A 25,544-nucleotide genomic window follows, 5' to 3' on the forward strand; every position below is an offset into this window, starting at 1 on the left:
GAAAAGAAGTCAAGGCACGCAACACTATATCGAGATCCCATGGAGGTGCAGGATGAGAAATCGGAGGTCTTAATAGAGCAGCACCTTTCAAGAAGGTCTTACATAATCTGTTGCTCATTAAAGGTGGGTTTACGGATTCATGAAAATTAGAAATTGCTGCCAATTGTACTTTAATGGTAGAAACTGAAGAGCCTTGATTGAAAAGAGAGGTCAGGAATTTTAGTACTTCTGCCACGGGAGTAGAAATGGGGTCCAGGCCCCAGAGTTGAGCCCAAATAGCAAACCTTTTCCATTTGCTAGAATAGAGTTTCTTTGTAGCAGACTTGTGGGCTGAAGATAATATGTGCACAACATCTGGATCCAGTGTATGACTCCTGACTATCGTCAGAAGAGGAGGAGCCAGGCCGTCAATTTTAAGGTGTATAGGGACTGGTGTAATAGTCCCGACTGATGAATCAGTAGGTCTGGGACCTGGCCCAGGAACCATGGACCTTCCAGAGCATGTTTCCGAAGATAGGGAAACCACACTTGACGAGGCCAGTAAGGAGCAATTAAGATCATCTTGCTCCCTAAGAGAGATGCCTTTTGAATCACTCTGGGGAGGAGAGGAACTGGAGGGAAGGCATAAAGCAGGCCGGTGGGCCAAGGATGGACTAATGCGTCCATGGGGCTCTTCCCCGGAGCCGGGGTTAGGGAGAAAAATTCTTTGCACTTCGCATTCAGAGGAGTCGCGAAGAGGTCGCAACACGGAACTCCCCATTCGCTGAAAATCTGCCTTGTAACTGTCATATTTAGAGACCATTTGTGAGGAGAGAGGATGGTTCTGCTCAACCTGTCAGCTATGACATTGGACTTGCCCGGTATGTGAGTAGCCACTAGGAAGCGTTTGGTTGAGACTGCCCATTCCCAAACTCTCATGGCTTCTCTGCAAAGAGGATAGGATCTGGTCCCTCCCTGTTTGTTCAGGTACCAGACAACTAACATGTTGTCTGAGTGAACAGCAATTACGCCCTGAGGGAGATAATTGTGAAGGGCTTGAAGGGACAGGAGTACTGCTCTCATTTCTAGGATGTTGATGTGAAGAGGGGTCTCTTCCGGGTGCCATATGCCTTGGACTGACCTGCCCAGGGAATGCCCCCCCCCCCCCCATCTGGGAGGCGTCCGTGGTCAAAGTGGCCGCCGGAGGAGGAAGAACAAAGGGTCATCCCTGATCCAAATTGGAGGACACTAGCCACCAGCGAAGGTCCCGTTTGCAAGATTCCGTGATCCATATGAGGTGATTGAGAGGGAGTTCCTGAAAGGACCACTGAGTTGAAAGAAGCCACTGGAGGATTCTCATGTGCAACCTTGCCAAGGGAACTAGCAGGACCGTGGCAGACATGGATCCCAATAGCTGCAGGACCATTCGGGCTGGGGCTTTGGACCTGGGGAGTAAGGCTCGAACTTGATTTTGAATGGTTTGAATTCTGTCTGCAGGTAGATAGACCCGCATCTGGTTTGAGTCTATCTCTACCCCTATGAATCTTATTCTTTGAGATGGCCGCAACACAGACTTTGGCCAATTGAAGGTGATTCCAAGGGAATTGCCCAATGATATAGTGGCTTGCAGGCTCCGCAGAAGTAAATGCTTGGAGGTGGCAGTTAGGAGCCAGTCGTCTAGGTACGGAAACACCTGGAATCCTAGACTTCTCAGGTGAGCAGTCACTACTGCCAAGCATTTGGTGAACACCCTGGGGGCTGTGGTGAGACCAAAGGGCAGCGCACGGAACTGAAAATGACTGCCTCCTAGGCTGAAGCGCAGATGTCTCCTGGACATTTGATGTATTCTGATATGATAATACGCGTCCTTGAGATCTATGGAGCACATCCAAACACCCTTCTCCAACAATGGGAGAATGGTTTGTAGAGTGACCATTTGGAACTTGGACTTCTTGACTGAACGGTTTAGGTTGCTTAGGTCCAAAATGGGCCTCAAGTCCCCGGTCTTTTTTGGCACCAAAAAGAATCTTGAGTAAGTCCCTAATCCGATCTGGTCTGCGAGGACCGGTTGGATGACTCCTTTTTGCAGCAGCTTTGAAATTTCTGAGGCTGCGGTATCCCGTTGACTGGGTGGCGGGTCCGGGATTTTTGGACTGAGGGGGGGGGGCGAGAGAATGGGATGGAGTAACCTCCGGCGATAATCCGAAGCACCCATCGGTCCTGAGTGATCCCTTCCCAGGCCTTCAGTTGCTTCGAAAAATGACCCCCGACTGGCTCCGGAGCAGCACAGCCGGGCAATCCCTCAGGGACTATGAAAAGCTGAAGAGCCACGAAAGGACTCGCGGTCTCCAGTGTTGCGAGGGCCTCTGCCGCCTCTGGGACGTCGTCTTCTGGATGAATTTCCCCCTCCTCTGCCTCTGGAGGGGGAACCTTCCTGCTGAGAGGGGTAAGACTTCTGAGATCTACGGAACCACATTTTCCCTCCTCTTTTAGCCTTGGGATAAGGCCGAAAGGGAGTGGAAAATCGTGCCCCTACGGCAGTCAGAGTCTTACCCTCCTGTTCACAGCGGGTAAGTGTGTCTTTTACCTTGGGTCCAAACAGGGAGGACCCATCAAAGACGGCGTCGGCAAATGAAGACTTAAAGGCCTCCGCGAAATGACACAGGCGGAGCCAGGCTTGTCTCCGTAGAGCAATGCCTGTACCTGCTGCTCTACTCGCCCCTTCGGCCGCATACGAAATGAGCCTCATGGACGAGTTCGAAATGGACGACATTGTAGCCAGCTGAGATCCAACCGTCTGGGCCAGCTCCTCAGGCAGGTTACCTAAGAGGGTATCGGATAGCTCCTTAATCAGATCCCTCTGAAATCTCGTGAAAGTCGTCAGGTAGTTCAAAGACCTCAGAGTAAAGGCCGCTGAACTAAGGGTGCGCTTACCGTACCGATCCATGCTCCTAGACTCCTTATTAGGAGGATGGACGGACGTAGAAGCCTCTGCTACATCTTGCTGGGTAGCAGATGCCACCACCATAGCATCTACAGCCACACCTTTCGTAAGGAACTCTCTATCCGGGCGCTGAGAGAAATTTGTTCGGACGAAGCGGGCACCGGTTCCACAGAGTCTGGGTGTTCCCGCCCGACAGATCAAATCCAAGAGCTCGTCGAAGGGCGGAGACACCCAGGAGGCGGAGGGCTGAGCCCCGAAGGCCTTCAGGAACACCGACTCATCAGCAGAGGGAGGTTTGGACTGCCAGCCGCCTCGTTGTTTCAGGGCTTCCAGGATGTCTGCAAAAGAGACATCATCCGAGGACGACTTGGGGGACCCCTCTGCATCATCGAGATCAGTGTCAGATGTCAAAGACTCGTCAGGGGAGTCAACGTGCTTCCTCTTGCACGTTCTCTTCCTGGGAGGTTCTTCCGAAGAGGCTTCAGAAGGACCTCCAGGAGGGGGAGAAACCCCAGCGGGGGTAACCTGAGGCCCAGGGGCTCCGCTGTCTATGGACAGGGGGACTGCCAACGACCCAGTCTCAAAATGTAGGGAAGGAGCTGGGGAAACTGTGGAGGTAGCCAAGGAAGATTTGGCTAAAGCACTCCTCATAGCCCTGAAGGCGGGACCACCAGAATCCTGGGAGGGTCCCCCCTCCATGGCCACGACAGTGGACGGTACTCCCACCGCCGACGCACCAAGAGGGAGACTTGGGACCGAAAGCATCAATCCCGAAGCCTCACCCCCAGGGCCGAAGGAAGAAGTCCGTGCACTGAACTCCGACCCAAGAGCCGGAGTCGGAGCAAGGGTCAGACCCGACCCTAACACCTCCACTGGTTCCACCAGCACTTGCTCCAACGGTGCCGAAGCTGTTGGAGGAGGAAATACAGTAGGGGAGTGGACCATCGGCTCCGACGCCAAATGGGCTGGAGCCGAAACCATCTTTTGGAACACCGGAGACTGGAAGAGTTGAAGGAGCACCCTGTCGATGTCCAAATCAGACATCTTGGATGATCTCGAGGATACCGATCAGGCCCGAACTGATTTCTCCATCGGCTCCGAAGGGCTCGGGGACCGGCTCCGAAATGAATCAACAATTATCGGCTCCGAGGAAACTTTCAAGGAAATTTCCCTCGGTGCCGATAAGGACTTCGGCTCCGAGGGGGAAGAGCCTGAGCCGATGACCCTTATCGGCTCCAATATCAGTGGAGCCGATGAGGGTGACCCGCCTCTCGATGTCCCAGACCTCGGCTCCGAAACCAGAGGGGTCGAGGCTGGAAGCATCGAGGCAGACCGTTCCGACCTCGGCTCCGAAGTCCGTGGAGCCGATGGAGAAGTCTGCTTAGTTTTCTTAGCAGTCGGTTCCGACTGACTGGTCGGAGCCGATGCTTTCCTCTTCTTAGAAGGAGACGGAGAGGAAGATAAAGCCTCCTCGAAGGAAGGCTTGATTAATCCTTTGATGATTAATTTGTTTTTCCTCTCCTGGAGGACTCTGGAGGAAAATGCACGGCATACACTGCACGATTCCTGCAGATGTTTAGCACCTAGACAATAGACGCACGAGGAGTGGTCGTCCGTTATGGACATTTTGAAGCCACACCTCGTGCACTTTTTTAAACCCGGAGGGTTTATGCTCTTTAGACATAATCAGGCTAATAAAACAGATAACCACACTAAACAATAAAGGTTTGACACAAAGGAACAAAAATATGTATGCCACTAACTAGTGTAAATATTTAAACTAAAGAACTCTCTTTTTTTTTTTTTTTTTTTTTTTTTTTTACAAATTTGTCAGAAAGAGAAAAGGAGAAAAGGAGGGTCAAGACCCTCTAACTTAAACGGGTACTTGACCCACACACAACCACTAAAGTAGTAGTAACCACAGGGGAAGGCCCCTCTAACTTAAACGGGAACCTTCTCTGACAGGAAAAAACACGAAATTTTTAACCAAATACCAGAAAAAACACTCGTACACAAATAATAGCCGTTAAAACAGCTTTTGGGTTTAAATGAAGCAAATACTGACAGGAAAAAAGTCTAATATATAGTACTTAGCCCAGCCAATGTTGAGACCACGTCCAAGCTCTGTAAGCGGCAAACGAGATCTGGGGGATTAGTGGTGGTGCATCCTGGGATAAAGATAGCTCAGCCAATTAGAGGCCTCGCTCTATAGCATAAGCGTGCCGAGTCGGAGCCGAGGGATCGGCTCCAAACCCATCAGTCAGAATGTAGGCGAGATAGGATCACATAACATCTAATAAACAGAGGAAAGCCCTCTAATTTAAACAGGCTAAACAGCCCTCTAACTTAAATGAGCTAGCCTGTTCTAAGCAAAAAAATCAGGTAGACAATAATAACAAAACCCTCTAACTAAAAACGGTCTTAAGCCAAGGATCAGGTATGGGGAAAGGCCTTGAGAATAAACGATGTCTGCAAGCAAAAAATACATGCAGCGAACACACTAAATGCTGCTAAAAGATAAGAAATTATCTAACTAAAAACACTGATATATATCTACAAAGTATTCTAAAATTTAGAGAAAACCAACTCTATAAAGAAAAATAAGTTCACTTAGCCAGAGCCAGTACGAAGCACTCAATCTTGTTTTAGCGGCAAACGAGATCTGGGGAGATTCCTAAAATATCATGGGACAGGGTTTCAGCCACGAGCTAGTGGAAGACCTTCAGCTTTTGTATAGACCGAGTCAGAACCGATGACTGGTTCCAAACCCAACCAGTGGAGAATAAAGGCAACATAGGACATCACATCTTTTCTTTGTTAAAAGTTGTTGAGAAAGCATTAGGACTGGACAAAATGTTCAGCAACAAATATTCTGTTTTCCTGTAAAGCAGTATCAAAAATTAATACTGGAAAAATAAATACACATTTAATGAAAAGTGTAAGGCTGACAGGGTCTGAATATTAAAATGTGAAAAGTTGTCTTGAACATGACATCATCCCTAAGGTAAGATTCAGGAAACAATGGCATTGTACACTGATAGTGCACTTAACATAACAGCATGCAAGCATTATGTGCTTCAGAAAATGTGCTTCAAGCATATGCAAACCATACCTCTCTATTTCTTAGCACAAGAAATCTGGATAAAGCTTAGTAAAGAGGACATAAAGCCACAAATATAGGGACAGATTTTACATATTGCTCTTATAAACTTAGGAAGCTGCAAGCATAACAAGATTTGTGTTAGCATACATTTTCTGAAGGATATGAACTATGAAACTCAAATGTATGCAATTATTTAGTGATGTCAGTTCTCAGTGATTTGCCAGAAAACCACACATTTTATGAGGAACAAACCAAAACTATCTAGCGAAAATCTGGACATTCTCTGAAAAGCTGTACAGTTGAGAGGAAAAATGCAACCATCACTTAGTAATATGCTAATGAAGCCAACAAGCAAGCATGGATCATGCAAAAAGTGAGAATCGTTACTTCACAATAAAACGATATGCAGACTGGAGGAGCAAAGGGAAGTATTCCTGGAGTTATAAGATATGGCTTTCTTTTCAGCAACAGAAAGCTAAAGTGCTGTTGTGTTCCATTTTTCCATGATTTAGCAGCAGTAGTACTAAAAAATATTAGCTGCAAATGTAGTGTAGTGCTAGGTATCACATATGCCATGGATGGAGGCTCAAATTCTGGTGCTGTTCTCTAGGGCCTGACAGACTGGGGGATCTTGTATAGATTTAGGATAAACAGAGAGAAATGAGTGGGTGGGTAAGAGATTGGTCATTTGTGCAAGTGAAAATGGGATCCTGATAAAGGTTTAGAGATGGGTCTTCCCTTCTGACATCACTGAGTACAATCCCCCCTTTGGAATGTACCGAACAAGGCATATCCAACAACTGGAACATCCACAGAGGTTCCTCACTAAAAGAATACAGGGTGTAAGTAACTTGTCCTATGTAGACTGCCTCAAGGCTCTATCCTTGTATTCTGTCTCCTACAGGCTGTCAAGGGGAGATCTATGCCTGATATGCAAGACATTGTCAGACCCCAGTCTGATGGACCTCCTACATATCTGCAAAACAAACAGCACCAGAATTACCTGTTCTAAAGACTTAAACCTTTTCTGTGATATAAATAGGACCTGCTGGAGAGACAGGTAATTATCCCAAAGACTATTCCTTCTCTGGAAGAGGCTCCCCATCCATGTGAAGCAAAGTTCCTCCCTAACCCAATTCAAGTGCAACTTGGGCAATTGGCTGGGGAAACAGGAAATTCATCCATGGTTTGACACCTATGTCTCTAATGGACACAGGTAACCTGTAAATGGTTCATCTCCTAGGCCCCTGGTTGTAAATGTTTTTTCTACCAAGCCCTTGCTTACACTTATCAAGGGTACCACCGAATTGGGATGCATGACCAGGCTTAAAAAGGCCCTTGTGGTTGCTAACCTAGTAAACATCAAGGTGTTCACAGCACTTTGCATAATAGCCACAGATATCTTTCCCTGCAAGTCACTGTGGAACATACTGATGTGAACATCTGATTTGCAGACTCACATGAAGTGGGTTATTCCACCATGTGAATTTTACACAGAGCTATCATTATTTCTGTGATGCTTGGGGCCATGGAGTACCTACATATTGTACTATAGGATCTTAAAGTTACTGATGGACAATGGACCTTTACCTACAGCAGATAATACAAAATAAGCTGTTAATATGAAGTTAATCTGTGACTGCATGCTCATATGGGATCAGCAGGCAATCACTAAGATCAGTATCTGATAGCATATACATTTTCCCAAGCAGCTGATGAATGAACTCAGATCCAGTACCACACAAATCCACAACTGCTGACATGCAGTATTCTAATGTTATTGTTGTCATTTGATTTAACATCAGCGCCCTCATCATCGGACTCCTTCACCATTCTACATGAAACTGCTACTGGGATAGACTCTGATATAAGGGGTGACCCCAAGCCTATCAACAGCTGCACCTCAAGTACAACGTCATTCACCTAAGACGGACTAAATTCTGCACACATACAAAAGCAGTCAGCATATGCTAGTATGAAAAGCTAAAGATCCTCAGCATGGGTGCTCTTGCTGCAGCTGTGAGCAAAACACCACTCACCCAGCACAATAAGAAAAATAATGCCTCACAGCATAGCTAACATTATAGTTGCATAATAATGGTCAGAAAGATAAAGGCACACAGCATGGCTGCTACTATAGCTGTATAACTGGACTGCACTCACCTGACAAAGTAAAAAAGATAAAGATACACAACAGATTTGCCACTGCAGCTGGGTAGCAGCACTGTCCTCACCTGACAGAGTAAGGTTGACTTTAATAATCAACCCTGATTGTGACCATTCCCCTTTCCCTACAAGAAATGCAAAATACTGAAAAGTAAACAACAACTCTCTGAGAATCTGAGAAGTATGAGCGGCATGTAAAGCGTGACTGTTGCTACTCCTCATGAAGACTTTGTATCAGGAGTTCACACCTCTCTCTTTACATATTTTTTTCTAATGTAGGTTGAACACTGTCCTGGATAGGCTGCTGGGTAAATCAGCTACCCAGGACAAGGAACTATTCTCTGACGTCTTAGAAGGTATAGAGGAGCGTCATTTGGTTCTATTACATTTGTTTATAAGTACCCTGCCATAAAAATGAGTATGTATGTACAGATCTCTGTAATGCAAACATCATGCTACTGTTGTGACCTTACAGCATGTAGCAACATTACGAAATGTACCTTGGTCAATAACCACAATGTCACCACCAGAAACGAGAATATCATTCACAACCAGAGCAAGGAATTCCTCTTACAGTCTTAGTGGTGAGGCATGTCTCTTATCACATTGTCTGGAATCAAGTAATACTTTTTATTTCAGTCCTAAGGCATGCTCTGTGATGCATTCTTACCACCTGAAAATGAAACTGTTGAACAGTTTGCCCAGATCCACCAAAATCATTAACCTACATGTTCAACCATGGCCTGTTTGTGGCAAGCTTAGATGCAGAACCCCACCATAATATGGTACTATGTGCCATTTGTACACATGGTATCCTGCCATCACTTCATTCACCTCCTCTGTGAAATTATCTTGCTTGCAGTTCTGTGATTCTTTTATGACAGCATAGATTAAAAATAAATTAATACACAGAAGAAGAGAATGACATTATCTGTCCTGTGTGTCTTCAAATGCAAAGTATGTCCACACAGCAGATGCAAATACATGAAGTATCATGCCCAGATTAAAGCAACAATCATGTTCCAAGTGCCAAACAGTCACAATTCAAAAGAAAAAAGCACTCATATCATGCCCAGCTTAACATAAAAAGAACTTGATAGGAAAGGAATACACTGACCCTTGCCTGGACAGTGAACCTATGACCCTGCACATTCTGTGCAGTTGTCACTGGAATTGGACCAGCAAGGAGTCTCTGGACAGTTAAACTCCTGGTTTGCTCCAAGAGCAGTTTCTCCTTTCAGCTATGAAACCCCCTAATTTTTTGAATGCATGAATATTCAGTGCAGGACATTTATGAACCTAGTATTGTATTAGCAACTCAACAGAAAGGAAAGCATTCACCCTTGTCTTGGGATTGCACCCAGGATTCCCTGTGTTCTGTCCAGTTGTCACTTCCACTGGAACAATAATAATCATTCTAAACTGGATGCCTGTGTGTTCAATAAAAATCACCATCTTGGTGGTTTCTTCGTTAAAAGGAGAAAGTACTTTTGGGGAAACTGGGTTTCTAACTGTCTAATTACTATATGTTGGGTTTTGAGTTCAATCTCCAAACAAGGGTCAGCTTTTTCCTTTCCTGTTGAGTCGCTAATACAATACTAGCTTCATATTTGTTTAACATAAATGGAAGGAAATGATGTCTGAAAAATATGCTACTGCAGAAGAAGAGAAGCAAGCATTTATGACATGTTAATCTTAAGACAAAACATGTACTGATTATCAATGCTGAAGTGAACACAATAGACCAAAGTCTTGCAACCTATAAAAGAGAAGACCTATGGAGAGCATATGAAGCTATCTCCTAGCAGTACAGACCTCGTAGAATAACTAGACCAGCAAGGCATTTGTCTAGTGTATATTGGCAGAGCTAGATTTGAGGAATCCTAAAATTAAGTAATATGAAGTATCACAGTTGTTACTAATACTACACATTAACAGAGATAAAAACATTACCCATTTAAAATACATCCTGTATGACAAACTCAACCAACTTCATCCACCACAACTACCCCACAACAACACATGCAATTAAAGCCCACAGCATGGCGAAATAATATCTGAATAACAAAAAACAATTATATACATGCAAGCCATAACAGCAACATAGCATTCTACAGTTAAAGTATCCAGCTTACCTCAGAACAAGGAAAGAGAATTTGAAAATGTAATGAAGTAAAATCAGCAAGTCAGTGATAGTAACAATATGGCTCCACTGTCAGCATATAAATTAGATGAGCTTTGTTGATATTAATACGTTTCTGCAAAGATATATGCTAACCTTTAATATGCCTAAGCATATAACAATCATGCAATACCATGGAAGCAAATACAAGATGTAAACTAAGCAAAACATGCCAGTGTCACATAGACAAATTACTCAATATTATACAAACTCAAAACATAGAATATATTGATTGCACATGATTGTAGGCACCATTTTATAGCACAGATTTTGTGTGATGATGTGAATCGTCAGGATTAGACTAAAGCCCATGTGTGTGCCATTCCTACAGCTACCTATACTCAGTCTTGGTTGGGCAATTATGAGTAAGCATAAGTGTTGCGTTCGTGTAGGCACTGCTTAGTGCCTGCACCTTATAGCATGCTATACAACATGCTTATCTGGCACAAGGAATGCCTTTATCCCTGTCATGGACATGCTGATGGAGGTACATGAGGAACTCACCTGTATTACCAGTAGCCTTCAGTTGGGTGAGACATGACACCATCAATCCAATGACCTGCACAGTGACACTTTCAAGTCTGGAGAGAGGTCCACAAGATATTAGGAAAGTGTGCAATGTATGTGTACATAATTCTAAGGATTTGTGGTAGTTACTCCAATTGCCCTGTGGACCATTCCCATAAAATCAGGACATACACTAAAATAAAGAAATTCATAGCTATTGTATTGCAACATCTAACCAGTGCAACTTAATTTTTGGACAATCAACAAAACACAACCACACACAACTAAAAGCAAAAAAATAAATAAAAAAGAAAGAAAAATCTGTGAGTTCTTTTGATTCTACTAAAAACTACTATCAAACATCAGTACTTGCCACCTCATCTACTTTGTTCCTCTCCTGCCATTCCTCTCCAGATAAATATGACTTACTTTCTTCTGCTAACATCCTTTCAGTCCATTTGGTTTCTGTAACATTCACATTATTAATTCTTCTTTTCATACAACACTTTTAAATACATAACTTTTGAATCTTCTTTACTTACTTTTTCTAACCTTACCATTTTTTAATGTAACACATATACCGAAATGTTACTTTTCAAAAAAAAAAATAATAGAAACATATATACATATCTGTTTATATTTTATCTGTTATTGCTTTGTATTACTGTAGTGTAATGCTAAAACTCTCTTTTATTAAATGTGACAGCTTTTACTGAATCTTTGTATGATCACTTTTGATTAATACATCCATTTTTATTATTTGACAATTTGTTCCATTACAATTCTTGTGAACTACTTTGCACAGGCCCCCAATGAAGAGGGGCTATGGCACTTCAGTTGGATAACTGGATATCTGGCTAGTAAATAGAAATAAATAAATATATAAATGACTGTATTTATAAGTAAGGTAAGGCGGATTATTTTGTAACTGCTGAGCTACAGTAACATTAAAAATATGTTTACAAACAAACACAATAACACTTGTTTTTTTTTACCTTTTGTCATGAAAATATATATTTTAAAGCACCCAAACAAGAGCTCAGGTCTCATTTAGACAGTGAAAAGGCATATCTGTAAAATACATGAACATGCAGTCTCATCTGTTTTTACAACCAGAATGCATGACTGCAGCTCTCAATTTTTTGTGACTACACAGCTGTGTAGCTGGTGCTGAAAGATGTATAATACAAAAATATGAAAGCACTTGGTCTATGTACCAATAGACAACCTACTGAAAACTGGAAAAATAAGGGACTATATTCAGAAAAAAATGAATGAGCAGCATTATATAAAACAGGGACAGGGAGGGCGTTATAAAGACATGAGCTGTATCTGCATTACAGGAGAAATTGCATAGAGTTCATGGTATGCAAAGCATGACAGTATAATGTCAAGCAAATGAGTATTTTCATGCTAATGAGATTCAGTGTGCGTGCGTGCGTGTGTGTGTGTGTGTATAAATATACATATATATATACATATATATATATATATATATATATATATATATACACATATATACATATATATATACATATATATATATGGGTCTACTTCATTTGCCCTAACTTCCAATTGCCTGACACCCATTTGCCCGAGACCAGATGACTGAAATTTCATTTGACCGACACTTCATTTGACTGACAAGTATTATTGGCAATTAAATGGAATATGTCCCCTTCCTCACTGTAGTGCGACCATGGAGTTAGAACATATAGTTAGGCGGGTGTGGGGGGCACAGCCCCCCACAATGAGGGGTGTGGGGGGCAAAACCCCCCACTTAATTTCATATTATATTGTTTGGTTTTGCTTTCATATTGCTTAGTAAAACAAAAGTAAGTGGGGGGCTTTGCCCCCACTCCTCCCATTGTGGGGGGCTGTGCCCCCCACCCCCCCTAACTATATATTCTAACTCCAGGATTGCACTACAGTGGGGAAGGGGACATATTCCATTTATCTGCCAATAATACTTGTCAGTCAAATGAAGTGTCCTGCATATTAAGTGTTGGTCAAATGAAATGTCAGTCAAATGGGGTTGGGCAAATGGGTGTCAGGCATTTGGAAGTTAGGACAAATGAAGTAGACTCATATATATATATATATATATATATATATATATATATATATATATATATATATATATATATATATATATATATATATACATATACATATATACATACATATATATATAAGTGATGGAATCAAACATGAGAGAACAATTTAAAGATGTATAAATCCATTGTTAAGAACTGTGGTGCTCATGTATTCTGAACATCAAGATCTCACAGTAAAATGGAGGTAACTAACTTTATTATGCTGGGGATAATAGCAGCCTTTTTCTGATCATTAGTAGCCACTATCATAGCCAGTGACTGTGATGTTACAAGTTGCCAGTCTGTACACCATAGATGGATCTCTTAGTAGCTGATAAATTATTACTTTCGTGACCAAGACATTACTGAATGTTACTCTGAGGACAAAGACACCATACAGGAGTTAGTATACGTGTGCTGCCTACCCACAGAGTCAATACCCACAGAGTCAAAGCAGACTCAAGTAACCCAGCAGGCAGGTAAGTTTGTATAACATTAGCCATCACTGTTAGGGTGGGTTTTTCAGCATATGAAAGTGGACATGTTATGAGCTTCACAGCTGTCAGCCTGGCAGACACTAAATCACTTCCTTGATTTGATGCTGCAGCATGTGATGAATTGCGTGTGGTTTCCAAAGACTGCAGAGGAAAAAAAACACCATTATGATTTTACAGTGTAGTCAATTTCCCTTAGGTTATCCTGACTAACAATAAAGGAATTTACTTTTCTAGAAGAATTGAATATCTTGAAAGTTTTATTATAGATGGGGTTACTCTATTCATTTAGTGGATTCAGTAGCTTACTTAGTTGAAGGTTGTGCATCAGGGCTGGTAACTCGGTACATAAAAATTAACTACCAATCATTAGCGGACCGGAGTTCCACTGTGGCGACCCCTAACCGGGAAAAGCCGAAAGACACAACAAGTAGCTTAGATTGTGATAGACAATATGAAAGTTTTGTATACTCCCATCCTAACTGGAAGATACATCAAATAGGGGTTACATATAATAACTTTCATCAAGTATTCAGTTTAGCTTTTATTGTGGATTCAGCCAACATCAAACAGATCAACCAAGGTAAGCAGAATGTCATTGTAGACAATGATGTTTTAGCTAATGTTCTGGGAAGGCTAGTCGATGTGGAAATTAATTAATTTTCTGACTGTAATAATTTGAGAAATCTTATTTTATTTTGATATAAAGAGGTAAGTTAAATGCATATAAATGCATGACCCCAAAACTCACAAGGTAACTCCCACCATGACAACATAAAGACCCCTTTAAAAATAAATTCCCCCTACACACCCCTTATGATGCAATGGGAGGAGGAGCCATCCATGTATCCACCCTCAAAAATCTTAATATAAGCAGAAACTATATCAATCTGTACTCACTCAACTTAGCAGCACTCATCTGCCAATAAAGGAATTGCCATTAATAAAGAAAACTGAGTATGCATTCTTCTTTATTCTACTTTAACAAACTTAAGGGCTGATACCAGGATCTATAAGCAAAAACTGTATTCCACATGACAGCACCTAGGACCCTACAGGAATGGTAAGACCCAGGCCTAACAACAAAGGAGGCACCATCGCCCAAATGAGAGTCTTCCCCCATTGAGGAACTTCACAGCACTAGACCCTTCCAACAAACTAAGGCAAGTTTTTTTTTTCTATTCATAATATATATATATATATATATATATATATATATATATATATATATATATATATATATATCAAGCATTTAATGAGCCAACTGCTGACTTTTTTTAATAAAATGCTTTGCAAACTTAAAAACTACTGCCATAATAAATTTATTATATTATAAACAAGAAAAATACTCCACAGAGTCACCGAAACCACTACTAAACAACGATGTGACTTAGAAGGCGATACAATGAAGCCCAAACAGGCAGCTGAAATTGTGGTCAATTAACCCATCAATAAGTAGCTCAAGTACCATATCAATACGTCTATATGTTATATTTATTTTGTTCTTAGAGGTACTTAAGTATCTACTAGTGTCCCTTAAAATATCATTCATCGTACTCTCATAACTAAACCAATCCATTAAATGCGTATCTTAATTGGGGAAGGTATTTAAGCTGCTTGTAAGATCATCATCCCACATCTGAGGAAGTTATTAAAACGAAAAGGTATATTTTCTTTGACGTTAATGCTGTGTGAATATCTAACAAATTTATTTGGAGTGGATTTCAGCTGCCTGTTTGGGCTTCATTGTGTCGTCTTATGAGTCACATTTCATTGTTTATTGTATTATATCTTGACATCACCTTAGGTTAACATGCAGTACATCCATAAACTTTAATGGAGCATCTTCACACATGTTTGATGGTATGCTGTTTAAAGTCTATGAGCACAAGACAGGTTTTTCTTACACTGAAGTCACCAAGACTAGAGTTCACTATTTTGATTCAGTGGTATTATCAGTGTTAGGAAAATACAGATTTTAAAACTCTTTTCCTAAAGAAGAATAAGCTGAAAATGTCTGCATATGAGCAGAAATACTGTTCAGCTGTTTGTATACCACATGCCACGGTGCTCAGGTAAATTATAAATCATTGTCAAACCACTTTAAATAAGGAATTACCAAGAAATTACAGAATGTCAACAGAATCAAAAAATTAATTCAAACATCTGCCCCAGGATTTACTAATCTTCCGTGTAAGACTAGATTAGTCTTACACGGAAATGGCAGTCTAAGAGTATGACGGCAGTGCGCCATGCATATTCTAAAGCTTACACGGAGCGTGGACAAGTGTAGGGGGGGCATGTTGGACTGCCGAGCAATGCAAAAATCCATGCTCCTGCACTGACAAAACCCAAGAAATGTCGAGTTACATGAGCGAGTCTGCTCACATGTGTACATTGTAATACTACACTCCCCCATATGTTAAACCTCGTACAAATTTAAAAATGAAAAGAAATGTATTTATTTTTTTGTTTTATTTCCGATATAGCTGCCCGTATTTGCACGTGTTTGCATGGGATTGCCCATTGCTTAGCTACAGTTAGCAGCTTAGACACCTTTTGTTTGCGTCTTTCGGCTTTTCCCGGTTAGGGGTCGCCACAGCGGAACTCCGGTCTGCTAATGATTGGTAGTGGATTTTTACTTACCGGTCGTACCAGCCCTGATGCACAACCTTCAACGAAGGTATGCCCCATTCACGTATGCCCCCACACAGAAGACGCTCTAGCTGAGAATCGAACGGGACAACGTCTTGCTATGAGGCGACAACGCTACCGCAGCACCACCACCACAGTTTAGCAGCTTAGACACCGAAAAGGATAATAAGAAAAAATATTCAAATTAAGCAAAGTAGTGATAGCGTAGTGGTTAGAGCCTTTGCACAAAGAGGAGGCATTCCCGGTTTGAGTCCCACTACTGCATATTCCATTTTGTGTTGGAAATCTGTATACAAAAATATTTCCTGACATTTATCATGTATAAGTTTTGTAAAAAGCATTCAAATGTTCTATGTAGTAGTGAACAAATTATATATATATGAAGGTGCAATGGTTATGCATTCTGAGGCATGAGTAACTTATTTTAAGCAATATAAAGCACTGCTAAGCACATTTAGCAGTATTTAGCATATTTAAAACCAATTGCTTGTAGCTGAGCAGCGAGTTAACAAGCGCAATGTATTTGCGCGTAGCTGCACACCGTGCTAACCAGCGCAAACACAACATATTTGCGCGTAGCTGCACACCGAGCTAACCAGCACAATGTCGGGCAACATCGAGCAATGTTGGGCAAAGTTGAGCAAAGTCGGCTAAACATGGCCACATCTCCTTTACTGTACCTTAACCATTCAGGTCTGGCCAGTAGGAAAATAAAAAGCAGTAACAGGGCTCAAACTCAGGATACTGTGCACTATAGTCACAGCACATAACCACTAAGCCATGACAGCATTTCATAACCATGCACTTTCAACAGAGACATATCTATCAATGGAATATTAAGCATTGCTAACATCAGCTAAGCAGGTGTGCCTACAGCTGAGTTTTTTCAAAACTGGCCAATCACAAATAAGTGCGGGAAATGAGGCATATTTAAGCTCCACAGGCAGGAATGCTTGCCATAACTGGTTGTAGCTCCCTTCTGTAGTCAGTATGGCCGGTATTGGAGAAGGCACTCTATTTCAAGCGCAACGCTGGGGCATTGAGGAGACCAAAGTAATGGTTTGGCACCTTGTCCACAATCATGAGGAAAGACTCCTGCGGGGACAGTACCAGGGCACCCAATATGAAACGGAGGCTTGGAACAGTCTAGCTCATGATCTCACCAGTGCCACTGGCATTCCTCGAGCAGGTCAGGCACCATTATTCTGACCTAAAGCGACGTAAGGAGGATCAACTGGACCAGTGGATCCAGGAATCCCGTACGATGCCTAATGTCCCAGTACTGAGTAAGTAGCCATTGTATAAAATAGTTAAGAAATGCTATGCTTGTCTATACTATGGATAGGTATGTCTCAATATCACTGCATTTACTTCACAGCTGCAGGTGTCCGGGCTATGAATCAGCAGGCCCATGAAGATAGGTTCCAAATCATATTCTGATTTCAAGCACTCCTACTGTGTACAAAGAGAGCATTTGGGAAAGAGAACAAAAAAAATTTTAAGCTTGTTTCCTGCCTTTCCTGTTAAGTGGTCTAGACTGTTTGTAGGATTCTTAGCCCCCAAGCCCTTCTGTCTTGGAGGGAAGCCTTCTAGCTTAGTTTTGTTTCTTATAACTAGCCAGTTTTCTAGCTTCAGCACTGAAATCTGTTTCTTTGAACTCAGCACTCATTCAGAGCTCATTGTAAGCACTAAATAAGCTGCAAATTACTACAGCACTCAACTTTTCTCACTTGTCTAGTGGAAAGCAGTTTTTAGTACTTAATAAATAATCACTTATCCAGGCATGTCTAAGGGTCAGCTCCCAGTGATTTCTCCTGTCTACCTGATGAATCTGGGCATCTTGGGGCAATGCAGCAATTGCCTCATGTACAGAGACAACCATCTCCTCCTACCACCCAGCACTACAACCTGTGAGAGATGCACTTATATAGCCAAACTGGAAGCAAAGCTCTCTTCACCCAAGACTGGACTAGACAGTCAAGAGGGGAAGGTAAACACTTGCACCACACTCATCACATAGTCCCTCAAAACCTACACCACCAAAACACACACATAGAAACACAAAACACACAACTACATTCGCAGAGGCTCTCAATAAAAACCTGCCCAAGCATCAGGGACATCCAGAGCATAAACTCAAGCAAACTCCACCCCCCCAACACAACCCAAATGACACATAGCCCACAAATTCAATGTGCCACTCAACCAGAGCCCATAAGGCATAACAACGTACCCAACAATCTAGTCATAGGTGACTCTATAGTCAGGCAAACTGATGTTCCACTCACTAGACTAAACAAGGAGAAAGTTACTGTCAGCTGCCTGTCAGGAGCCAGGATCCGCCACATAATGCATGCACTCAGGTCACTCCACAATAAGTACAAATATGACACTGTCATTGTCCATGTTGGTGTGAATGACCTGAGATGTACCACCCTGGAATACATGAAAAGAGACATGGAGGAGCTCTCCGATCTTTTATCCCAGGCAAGTATGACCCTAACCCTGAATAGCATCTTGCCATCATCCAGAATTATACCACAGTACAAGGACAAAATGATTGACTTCAACAATTGGCTAAGCTTCTGGTGTCATTCGAAGGGGATCCAGTATTTGTCTGCCTGGGACGACATGATCGACAGTCCACGATGCTTTGCCAGAGATGGCCTGCACCGGTTGCCCTTAGGATTCTGGATACTGGCTAAGGCTCTTGCCACCCCTATAGTGCCTTTTTAGGCAAGGTTCAAATGACAAATTCACCACTGTAACAGGTACAAGCAAGCAAAATCTGAGGGTAATGCTACTCAATGCTAGAAGTCTAAACCTCAAAATGCACTCACTTGAGGCACTCCTTAAAAGGGAGAACATTGACATCTGTGCAGTGACAGAGACCTGGTTCAAAGCTCCAGAGAGCACCCCTGCATTACCAGGCTTCAATTCATACCACACCTTTCGGCCACCTAACCCAGAAAGAAGCACTAAAGGCGGAGGCGTGTCCATATTCATTAAGGATATCCACACCTCCAGACTAGTTGCACAGCATAATGAATCCGAGATTATCCAAGTGCAACTATCTCTGGGCAAGACCGCAATCCAAATTGTAGCTTGCTACAGAACCCCCACCATGCCTCAGGATTCACACTCCTCATTTCTTGATACACTGGAAAGCATTAGGGTACAACCCAACACCCTAATAATGGGCGATTTCAACTACCCCACCATTAACTGGGAAAACTACTCATGTACCAACTCTTTTGCTCAACGTTTTCTAGAATTCATAAATTCCAACACCTTGGATCAACTTATTCACACTCCCACCAGGGGCAGCAATATCCTAGACCTGGTCATTACCAACATGTGAAACCGGTGTTCCACACCAGAGGTCAATTCCTCGTTGGTCAGATCCGACCACAAGCTAATCAGCCTAGACATCCACATCCCATCCCCAGCCCCAATTAGGGAAACCATCATACAAAACTTCTCCAAAGCCAACTTCACACTTCTTAAGACAGAAGTGGCAAACTTCATGACACCCATGCAGATGGACAATAGAGGTATGACTGCCGAATCCTACACAAATGCACTTTATAAACACTTACACGAGTGCATGGATCATGCTATCCCTAATAGAACCAAGATGTTATCCTCGAAAAAAAGGAAGCCAATCTGGTGGTCCTCTGCCATAAACAAACTCTACAACAGAAGAAAGAAACTGTTGCAAAAAAGAGTAAAATCCCATGACTGGAGGAACTCCCTGGTCAACCTCAGTAAGAAGCTGAGATCCCTCATAAAATCCCCCAAAGCTAGTTACGAAAACAAAATTGCCACTGACTCTAAAGACAACCACAAAGCATTCTATAGCTATGTCAAGAATCTAAACGGGAACACTCAGATCTGCTCTGAGTTACAGCACAATGGCACTAAGTATATAGAACCAACTGATATTGCCAACATCCTAGCAGATAGGTTCAGTGCTACCTTTACACCCTCTCACCCCCTAGAGGGCCCATCTCTATACCGGAAGAATGCAAACTTCCTATAATCACGGCTGCACAGGTAAAAAACACACTCTCCAAAGCCAAGAACACAGCATCCATGGGACCTGACTATATCCCAGGCTGCGTTCTACATGAACTACAGAATGAACTGTCACCCTACCTAAGTACCATGTTCAATCATGGCCTCACCTCAGGCTTTGTACCTACTGAATGGCACACTGCAATGGTTATCCCACTCCACAAAGGGGGAGCCACGACGGACCCCGGGAACTACTGTCCCATTAGCCTGATGAGCCTGGTCTGCAAGGCCATGGAACGTATCATCATGGAACTCATAAACAAAGACATTGGTAATCTCCAAACTCTGGACCCTACCCAGTTTGGATTTGTAAAAGGAAGATCATGTCTCCTAAACCTGACTGACTTCTTTGAAGCAGTCACCAAAGCCATAGATGAGGGTAAAATGGTTCACACAGCTTATCTAGATCTCGCCAAGGTTTTCAACACCATCCCCCACTCAGGAATTATAGATAAGCTCACTAAACTAGGTATAAATCCCAATGTCACAAGATGGGTTGCCAACTGGCTCACGGACAGAACCCACACTGTGAAAGTAGCAGATTCCAAATCCAACATCAGACCAGTGACAAGTGGAGTACCACAAGGTTCAGTCCTGGGTCCTCTCCTGTTTGGTATCTACTTCTCTGAAGTGCAGGCCAACACAGAAGTTAATTGGCTAACAAAGTTTGCAGATTACTGCAAACTAGGAGCCATAATCGAAACTCCTAACGATGTGGACAAACTACAAAAGGGCCTCACTGAGACAGATACCTGGTGTCAAAGCCATGGCCTGAAGCTCAATGCCAAAAAGTGTATTGTCATCCCCTTTGGTAAAAACTCTGTACCCATGAACTACCACATAGCTGGTAATCTACTTAATGCCAAAAATGTGATAAGAGACCTTGGGACACAGGTGGACAGTAGTCTCTACTTTGATAATCACATCACCACAGTGGTCAGGAAATCCTTCTACGTAGCTCATCTCATCACAAAAGGATTCTCATCCAGAAAAAAAGAGGTCATTGTTCCCCTCTACTCAGAGTACAACACCCCTTTTGGTATGTACCTCACATGACATCTACAACAACTGGAAAGACCACAGAAATACCTCACAAAAATGATTACTGGCCTCAAACAGATGCCCTATGCAGACCGTCTCAAAAAACTACAGCTTTACTCCATCACATATCGCCTACTAAGGGGCGATCTCTGCCTAACATACAAGGCTATGTCAAACTCAGAGCTGTTGGACATGCTCCACTTAAAGAAATCCCAATTCCTCCAAGCTACACGCTCTAGGGACCTAAACCTTGTCACCACAATAAACAGAACATGCTGGAGGGATAGATTCCTGTCCCAGAGACTTTCCATACTTTGGAACAGACTACCTATCTATGTCAAACAGAGCTCCTCATTAGCACTCTAAAAGAAAAATCTTGATGATTGGATGGGAAATGGGAAATTCACCCCGGGGATCACTTCTGTGGCTCTGCTCGACAGTGGCACAGGAATATAAATTTCTTGGGTGGGGAAAGCCAGGGTACATTTTTTGGATAGGCTTGTATGGGCCCTAGGGCCGATAGCCTAGTACTTACCTATGAACCTATGAAAGGCTGCGTCATCAGGCAGGTTAGTAATTATTCTGCATGTATTGTTATATAAAATAAATGAGAGAGCCTTCAAAAAGTGTTTTAACCCAATAACTAAAGGTGTAATAATCCTTTAATAAATGTATAATTCCTGGAGTGCGTCTGTGTCATTTTTTTTATATGTTGTTGTACTGTTGCATTTTACAGATAGTACTGTTGTATTAAGCAGTGTTAACCCACACTTGGATAGGCCCATATAACATTGATGAAGGAAATGCCAGTAGCTTTTATGCATATTTACAGCCATCAACTGTTGGTTCATGCCCAGCATGTACAGGTTAATCTGGCACATGAGTGGCTTGGTATTTTGTTCCCTAGAAATGTCAGTGTGCTGCCAGAAATGTAGGGAGCTGTTAACATATAACTGATACTTTCACCTGAACATATCTAGATAATTATATGAAAGTAGAGCTGTCAGTGTACCATCTTAGCAGTAGTGTGTGTGAGCAACTCTCAAAATATGTAGCAGTAACATCTGCATCTTGGATAGTTTGTATGTAAGATACAGCTCATATATATTATGATTGAGCAAAATCCAATTGCACAATATAAGGACATTGGGTAGTGTTTTAATACATGTAAGGGACATATAACTGCAGTTAATAGGAATGTAGTGAAAACAAGAAGGATATATAAGTTGTTAATTGAGCTATCCTTTTCCACCCTACTGTATGTGCATACAAAATGCAATTCCACACCTCAATTGGTATGTCTAATCTCAAACCATTTGTTGGGACATATGTCCTATTGGTTTATAAATATTTGCATTTATTTATATGCATGTGCCCTGTTAAAATACCACAATATTGGTGGCCTGTTGCCATCAATTCAACCTGCATGCTGTTGTAATGTCCACTATTGTTCTATATATGCATGTGTTATGCTTGCTTTTCAACTGTTGAAAATCTGTTGTGTTGGATTAACGCAAATACTCCTGCATGCTGTTATAACTAATTGGGAATGCTGTTGACTGTTACTAACCCATATTTTTATTAAACCCTCCAAAACATAGTTCGTATGGGAAGGCAGGTCCCAGTGGACCCACCTATCTCTCCTCAGCTGGCCATGGCACCTGGCACCAGCAGGATTGGTGCCCAGCCTGGGACCTCCTCCACCGTTGGTCCTGTGCCACCTTCAGGTGGAAGCGCTGCAGGGCATGGGGCTCAGCCCCCCCCCATGTGCAAGCGTGGGTGGAAGAGGGCCACCTATCACCCTTCGAACGGTCCGGGCTGTGATGCATAGAGAGATTGAACGTTCTGTTGCAGAACCTCTACGCCAGCTTGAGGCACGAGTGGCACAACTCCCGGGTCAACCTGCCCCTCCTACACAGCCCCCAGCACAGCCACCCTCTGGGCTGTGAAGTTGCAGTGGTGACTGCCATTGGGTGGGGACCTCAGTCCCACTGTTTCCATCTATGGGCTCATGGGCTTGCGATTTCCAAACATGCCTCCCTGTCAAAGGTGTTCACCCACCACATGTGTCATATACCGCCCCTATATGTGTCTTGTTTGTCTTGTCTGTTTACCTCCACAACCTACCTCCCCAAATATACCTACTTCCCCTACTCCACATTCCACTCTCACCTGAAAAAAAAATGGCAATCTGCTCCCAAAAAAAATGACTCCCCATACATAGCTGCCCATTTTGCACACATGTCCACTGGACACATAAAATGTAATTTAATTGGCATTACAACATACTTTGTTGTCCTCACCCTTCTCTCAGGGGTTGAAGGTTTCATATCTACCTCCAAATTTATTCCATATGCACAGATGTTGCTTTTAAAGAAATGGGCAGCTATGGACCTTCCCTACATACGTCCTGCACATCCTGAGCTACTTTCCATACTGTATTTCCCTCTTTGTGCCCCTTTTTCACCACTTTCCTAGCTCCCCATTTTTCTTTTCTTTCAAAGAAATGAGCACGGTGGTTAGCGGGAGTAAGCACTATTAAGCAGTAGTTAGCGGGAGTGTGCGCTTGTTTGCACTTACCTAAGCATCGTGCATACCTGCTTACAACTGCTTAAAAGTGCCGTAGTCACTCTTTATGTGAGGGCCCTTGTTCTGCTCAGGAGCAAAATAAAACAACTCTGTCAGTCTCAAACCCTGGACCTTGTACACACTACACAACATGAAGTATCACTAAGCCACGGTACATGTACAAGTTGGTGCTGAAATAAATATATCATGCATCAGAATGAGTGAATGTAAAGGAAAAATAGGAATGCCATACCACACAACTTGTTCTGTGGATCCTTACCAACAGTTGATGTGGGATTATACTACATGACTGCGATAAGAGAAGCAGCCATTCTAGCAGGAAATAATGTTACACTATCACTTTACAACCCCACACAGTATCACAGCAGGACAAACACTGGCATATCTGTTTAGGGCAGAGGCCATACCTCCCAACTGTCCCTAATATTCAGGGATGTCCCTGATTTTGACACAGATTTTAGCTCTGTCCCTCTGAATCCCTCCTAACACTACTGACTTTGGCCAGAAAGGTGGTGAATTACACTTAATGAATAATGACAATAATTAAGAGTTAGACACTTCTTTTACTTTAGAAAAGGTGTATTAATTCATATGCTCGGATTCTCTCAATGTTTCAACTTAATGCCACTAACATTTTAAAGGTGTCCCTAACTTTTTCCTTACTTTTCCCTGAGTCTGTTCAAATATGTACCTGAGTGTTTGAGAAGTCTGACAGAGGCAGAAACACAGAGGCATATCAGCCTTTCTGCTGTTACACACTATGCATGTAGTTTTGGAAGGAGTTTTGGAAGCATACCCTTTTGTAGGAATACAACACTGAAATACAAATGGATGTAGCCATGTACTGGTAGCAACCAACTATAACAATGTCATTGCTCTATTGCTGAAAAGACCTGTGTGGTGCACAGACAAAAAATAACAGGCTATTCTCTAGCTACCATGTGCATAGGTCCACACAGTTGGGAGTTACACAGACTACTTGCCTTGATAAACTAACATGTACATAGCAGCCCTGTAAGTCCAGCAAGATAAAATCCATACAATAATACTTACGCTCTCTGTACTTCTGCACCCCTACCCAAATGTAGAATATACCTGTGTGCAGGGTCTACCAAGGATGTAGGTAAGCATACTCACAGTACTGACATGTGTCCAGTTTTTCTGAGCAGCTTGTGCTAATGTCAACACTAAAAAAGCACAAACTGTTTAGAACTGAGTAAATGAATATTCACAGTATAACAGTTCACAAACAATTCTTGTGCCAAAGGAATACATCTCTATAACTAGCTTTGTATGGCAGTTAATTGTAAACGTTGAAAAGAAAGTACATCTTTCCATGTATCATGTGGTAGCATTTTGAGGGGTGAGTACATTTCTACACTGACAAGTGGGTACTGGAAGCAGCAACATTAGGTCTGAGTACAAAATGTAAATCTCTGGCTACACCCCTGGCTTCTGATATAAGAACTATACCAACCTTCTGTCTTAAACAATGATGTCCACAGCAAACAAGGATGATCTCCATCTTGCAAAGCTGAAAGGGCCACGCCTACCTGAGTTAGCAATTTATAGTACTGGGTTGCTATGACAGTGATTACTGCAATTACTACACAGCAGGCTGCATGCAATTAGCAAGTGGAGGCCACTAATTGGTGCAGAGGCCATCACATGCTCATGTGCAAATACCTACAAAAGCAGGCTGCAATCTCTG

This window comes from Protopterus annectens, chromosome 16.part0 (genome assembly GCF_019279795.1).
Source record: "Protopterus annectens isolate FY-2018-M chromosome 16.part0, PAN1.0, whole genome shotgun sequence".
NCBI classification, from domain to species: Eukaryota; Metazoa; Chordata; order Ceratodontiformes; family Protopteridae; genus Protopterus; species Protopterus annectens.